Below are 6,732 nucleotides of genomic sequence, written 5' to 3'. Positions count from 1 at the left end.
GCAGTGTTGAGAGTGAGGTGATAGGCTGCAGCCAGACAGCCACTTTAGCCAGCTGGTCCTTTCCTCCCTGGCAGGTTACAGTGAGGCAGAGGTGAGGGCTGAGATCTGAGTTTGTGCTGTGCGCACTGGCTAGCCAGTAGCTACCTACCTTCAGCCCCTCCCGCACCTCCTCACCATACCCAGATATGGCATCCTCCTCCTGCAGCCCCCCCCCCCCCCCCAGTACCCTAAACCCCCACGTCTGCAGAACAACTTCCGCTGACTCCTGTCTCTCATCCCTCCGCAGGCAACTGGACAGCAAACCACATAAGCTGCATCGAAGATGGAGCCTTCCGAGCCCTCGTGATCTGGAGATACTGTGAGTCCCCCTCCTCCTCATACCCTTCTTCCTCTCCCTCTCTTCTGCAGGACCGATCTTCTCTCTTTCTCTCTCTCTTTTTTCTTTCTTTCCTATATATTCCTCTCTCTTCTCTCTTCCTTCTTTCTCTCCTATCTCTTTTCTTATCTCTCTATTCTCAGTTCCTATCTCAATCTCTCCTATCTCTAGCTCTCTCTATATATATATATCTCTCTATCTCTCTATTGCTCTACCTATTTATCTCTCTATCTCCCTCTATCTATATCTATATCTCTCTGTCTTCTGTTCCTTGTGTGTTTTCTGTTGAATGTCTTTGAAAGGTAAGTGTGTTGGATGTGAAGCTGCAGCAGCGCGGCGTACCTACCTGTGCATGCTGCCAGCGATAGCAGTGATAGTGTCACCCTCCTGAGGTGTTAGTCATCCGCCGTGTGCCTTGTGTTTCTCCGTATCGACTGTGTGACCACCACGGTTTTACACAGAAATCATTGTCATTCTTGCTGCATTGTGACATTAAGCTGCTAGCTAGCGCCAGGTGTTGTATTTGTTAGTCACTTTACCAAGATCCTCCTCTCTGTGCGTTGTTGCCTGTTAAACTGTTTCTGCAGTCATCTACTGGTGGTGTAATAACACTTTTCCTCTAGAGAAACCAAGAACATTCAGGAAAAGCGTAACTTTATTGAATGAGCCACAGGTTACTGTAGCTTGTGTCTGGCATCGTGCACACAGTGTAAGCTTTAAACCAGACAGACGCTGGTGAGCTGCTGCTGTACTGTATCATGGTGTCTGAAACTCTTACTGAGGCTAAGGTGTTACTGGGGGTTTGATCCATCTGGTCTGTTCCGTTCTGGTGGTCCAGTCTGGTCTGTTCCGGTCTGATCTGGTCAGTCTGGTCTGATCTGGTCTTGTCCAGTCTGGATGGTTCAGTCTGGTCCAGTATAGTCTGGTCGGTTTGGTCCAGTCTGGGCTGGTCCAGTCTGATCTGGACTGGTCTGGTCCGGTCTGGTCTGTCAGTCTGGTCTTGGTCTGTCAGTCTGGTCTGGTCTAGTCTGTTCCGGTCGATCTGGTCTGGTCCAGATCTGGACTGGTCTTCTGGTCTGGGACTGGTCCAGTCGGTTGCTGGTTCGGTCTGTTCTGGTCTGTCTGGTTCCAGTACTGGTCTGGTTATCTGTCTGGTCTGTTCCAGTCTGATCTGGTCCAGTCTGGTCCAGTCTGGTCTGTTCCAGTCTGATCTGGACTGGTCTAGTCTGGTCAGTTGGTCTGGTCTGGTCCAGTCTGACTGGTCTGTTCCAGTCTGGTCTGGTCCAGTCTGATCTGGTCTGTTCCAGCTGATCTGGTCTGTTCCAGTCTGGCTGGTGCAGTCTGGTCTGGTCTGTTTCAGTCTGGTCTGGTGCAGCTGGTGTGGTCCAGTCGAGTGTGGTCTGGTCTGGACTGGTTTAGTCTGGTCTTGCCTGGTCTTTGTTACAGGGGAGGGAGGTACATGCCCTGCAGCACCCAGGCGGTGGATGTCCGGTTGCAGAGGAGTTCCTGGTGGCACCTCCAGTTCTCCAACCTCCAGCCCTCCAGTCTTCCAGCCTCCAGCCTCCAGCCTCAGCAAAGGGTAAAGCCTTGGGAGGAGGACTGCTAAGAATATGATAGGACAGCATAGGACAGGACAAACATAACTGGGGGAGAAATAGGGATTTCATTTCCAGACACTACCCATCCATCAGTATCGGCAGGCTAAATGCCGTTGTCATCCCCCCTGTTAGAGCAGGTCTCATTTTGACCGAGAGAAACACACAGTCAGTCTCACTCACCTCCGCTACAGAAAACCTGCAAAAAGTCTGACATTTTGGACATGATGCTTGTGAGGTTTGAATAAGGGCGTGCTAAAGGCAGGGCAGGAATGCTTAAATGAAAGACAGTGATTCTTCTGCTGGACTGGATGGCTGTTCATTTTGAGTGTCTCCTCCCTTGTCCTAGCCTGCCTCAGCTGGATGGACTGGCTGTCTTTTATTCTTAGTGTCCTCCCCTTGTGCTAGCCTGCTCAGCTGGACTGAGCCTGATTTTGTGTCTCCTCCTCCCTGTCCTAGCTGCTTCAGCTGACTGGCTGTTCATTTTGAGTGTCCTCCTCCCATGTCTAGCCCTGCTTCAGCTGGACTGGCTGTTCATTTGAGTTGGTCCTCCTCCCATGTCCTAGCCCTGCTTCAGCTGGACTGGCTGTTCATTTGAGTCCTCCTCCCATGTCCTAGCCTGCCTCAGCTGGACTGGCTGTTCATTTTGAGTGTCCTCCTCCCCATGTCCTAGCCCTGCTTCAGCTGGACTGGCTGTTCATTTTGAGTGTCCTCCTCCCCATGTCTAGCCCTGCTTCAGCTGGACTGGCTGTTCATTTTGAGTGTCCTCCTCCCCATGTCCTAGCCCTGCTCGAGCTGGACTGGCTGTTCATTTTGAGTGTCCTCCTCCCCATGTCCTAGCCCTGCTTCAGCTGGACTGGCTGTTCATTTTGGAGTGTCCTCCTCCCATGTCTAGCCCTGCCTCAGCTCTAAGAGAAGGTAGTGAGGGTTTTATGACACAGCAAAAAAATGTCATGGATGGAGATGAGATGGCGTTCGAGTTGCCTGACCAACCAGGCATAAATGTCAGTGTGTGTGGATTCAGTTTTTTTAGTAAATACAGCACTTCTCTCTGCTCGACACAGCCCATTTCAAAAGTGTCTATTAGTGGAGAATGTGAAGATGTAAATACATGTTGTTTAAAGGTGCTTATTCCACCATATGTCCATGCAGCTGAAACATAGATAATTGGACTGGAGCACAGGAAGAGATGCTGTGATAGAAACCCATCGTTTTAATTAGGTCATGCTCTCTTGGTAGATTAGGCTTTTTATTTGAGCAGTTTTCTCTTTTTAATATAAACAAAGTGTTGAATTGTATGGTAGCGTACCTACACATTTTCTGAATAGATACTGGAGCTGAATGGTCTTAATGCACAGCCCTATATCTGTTCCCAGTGTAACAGTGGTGAATTGAAATTACAATTGGTTCCTGTCCATGGTGCAGAAATGTCAATTTCTGCTGATAGCCAGAGTATTTGTACGTGTGCTGTCTCTTCTAGCCTTTGAATTGAACTCATAGATGAGAACTCTCTATTCATGTTATATGATCAAAGGTATCGCTGGTAACACTGGTATCACTGGTATCACGTTATAACTTCACTTGTAATTCACTGGTATCACTTATCACTGGTATCACTGTATCACTGGTACACTGTATCACTGGTATCACTTTTTATCACTGGTATCATTATCACTGTATCACTGGTATCATCATGGTATCACTTTATCACTGGTATCACTGTATCACTGCGTATCACTTTATCACTGGTATCACTTTATTACTGGTATCGCCTGTATCACTGGTATCACTTTATCACTCGGTATCACCTATCACTGGTATACACTTGTTACTGGATCACTTTATCACTGGTATCGCTGTATCACTGTATCATTTCACTGTATCACTTTATCACTGGTATCGTGTATCAGTGGTTATCACTTTATCTACTGGTATCGCTGTCATCACTGGTTTCACTGTTATATCTGGTACCTTTATCACTGGTATCACTGTATCACGTATCGCTTTATAATGTATCCTTTATCACTTTTGGATCGCTGCTATCACTGGTATCACATATCACTGGTTATCGCTGTATCAGTTTCACTTAGTATCATCTTTAGCACTGTATCATTTAATCACTGGTATCGCTGTATCACTAAGGTGTCACTTTATCACTGGTAATCAACTTTATCACTGGGTACACTTATCACTGTACCACTTATCAGTATCACTGGGATACCGACTATTATCACTGGTTACAACTTGTATCACTGGTACACTTTCATCACTGCGTATCACTTTATCTGGATCAGGCTTTCACTGTAACACTTGTATCACTGGTGTCACTTAATCACTTACAACCCACTTTATCACTGGTACCACTTGTATCACTGTACACTTATCACTTGTACAACTTTATCACTGGTACCACTTTATCAACTCGTACCACTTATCGACTGGTATCACTGTATCACTGGTATCACTATTGTAGGTCCACTGGTATCACTTTATAACTGTATCACTTATCACAATGGTACCACTTTATCGACATGTATCACTTCATCACTGGTATCGCCTTTATCACTGGTATCGCTTTATCACTGGTTATCCTGTATCACTGGTATCAGTTATCACTGTTATCACTTATCACTGACGCTGTATCACTGTATCTTTATCATGGTATCACTTTATCAACTGGTATGCTGAATCACTGGTATCACTTTATTCACTGGTAATCAGCTTTATCACTGGCTATCACTTGTACTTATCACTGGTATCAGCTGGTATCAGTGGGTATCACTTATCACTGTATCCTGAAATCACTGGTATCGCTTTATCACTGTACACTTTATCACTGTATCCTTATCAGTGTATCAACTTTATCACTGTATCGCTGTATCACTGTGTCACCTTTATCCACTGGTACCACTATTATCACGGTATCACTTTAATCACATGGTAGCGCTTTAATCACTTGTATCACTGTATCACTGGATCACTATATCACTGGTATCGCTGTGATCACTGGTTTGCACTTTCATCACTTTATCACTGGTTATCGCTATGTATCACTGTATCCTGTATCACTCGGTACCACTTTATCATGGTATCACTTTATCACTGGTGTCACTTTATCACTGGTACACTTATCACTGTACCCTTATCACTTGTACCACTTATCACGTGTACCACTAGTCACTGGTATCACTTTATCACTGGTACCACTTTATCACTGTAGCACTTTATCACTGTTATCAACTTATTCACTACACTGTATGACGCATCACTTACCACTGGGTACCACTTTATGACTTATCACTTATCACTGGTATCACTTAACACTGGTATCACTTTATCATTACCACTGTAGCTGTATCATATCACTCCGTATCACTGTTACCACTTTATCACTGGTCCACGTTTATCACTGTCTTTCCACGTACCAACATTATCACTGGGTACCACTTTATACATGGTCACTTATGCACTGTACCACTTATTCACTGGTATCACATCACCGTACCACTTTATCACTGGTAATCACTTTATCACTGTATCACTTTTCACTCGGTATCACTGGGACCATTATCACGTGGTCATCACTTATCACTGGTATCACGTTTATCACTGGGACCACTGTAGACTTATCACTGTACCACTGGTACCATGTATCCCACTTGGTATCACTGTATACTGTCACTGTATCACTGGTCCCACTGTATCACTTACCACTGTCTCATGGACACTGCACTATAAAAATCTACCTTTTGGCTCTATCGTAATATTCTCTATTTGATCATAGGCATGCAACTATCGTGCCCTCATACAAGAGGCCTCCAAAAGTAGGAATAAGCAACAGATAATGTATCATTGATTGTAACAAATTCTCCTCTTGACCAAGCCTGTCTTCTCACAGATTCTTCCAGACTTGTAAGGACCATCCGTCTGGTTTTTGATGAATATATTGTTGAGAAACACATGTTGCGCATATAGAAACATGTGTTTGGCTGGAAGGGAAAGGCCAACAATAGAAAATGGAATTTTTGTACAAAATGGAAACTGGACAAATTAATTCCCAGACACAGTCAGATGACCTTTATTATAACTGTCAATAACTAAGTGTGCCGTGTTATATCAGTTCGCCTTTGTATTTGATCTCAACAACATTATTGGGACAAATAACCCTTTACAAACAAGAATCAGGGTGTTACACCACTATTCTATGTTTCTATCACAGTTCATTTAATACTATCAAAAAGAAAACAGGCATCTGACATCAATTTAAACAATCCATATAGGATGTTTAATTCCTATTGAGTGACATAGACTGAGCTGCTCTCACAGAATATAACAAATACAAAGCCTTAGCTATTTCCTTAGAGAAAATGATACTATACAATCACGTCAACTCGCGTTGAGATGTTAACATTCCCTTCAAAGTTGCAATGAATAAGAACTTTTAGTGAGGGCACATAACGCTAAATTGGCTTCCATAGATGAGGCGCTCGCGTGTCTTCAAACGATCTGAATTACAGTCTTTAACGCTTCCCAAGTTACATCAAAATAACAGATTGCTCTATTGTAGTGATATTGTAATTTGATTAACAAACTGTCGTAAACTGACTACTAATGATCTTCAAAGTATATACCGACATTTTTCAGTTGGCGTGCCTTGTCATCTCAATAATGAGATGAGAAAGGTCAGCGCAGCGAGCACACGCATTGTGGGACAACATACAAGGCCTGGTGCGGAGGATAGATAGGTGGAGGGATAGATGG

This window comes from Salvelinus sp. IW2-2015, linkage group LG8, assembly GCF_002910315.2.
Source record: "Salvelinus sp. IW2-2015 linkage group LG8, ASM291031v2, whole genome shotgun sequence".
NCBI classification, from domain to species: Eukaryota; Metazoa; Chordata; class Actinopteri; order Salmoniformes; family Salmonidae; genus Salvelinus; species Salvelinus sp. IW2-2015.
The sequence above is the reverse complement of the archived record's forward strand: the minus strand, read 5'-3'. Positions refer to the sequence as shown.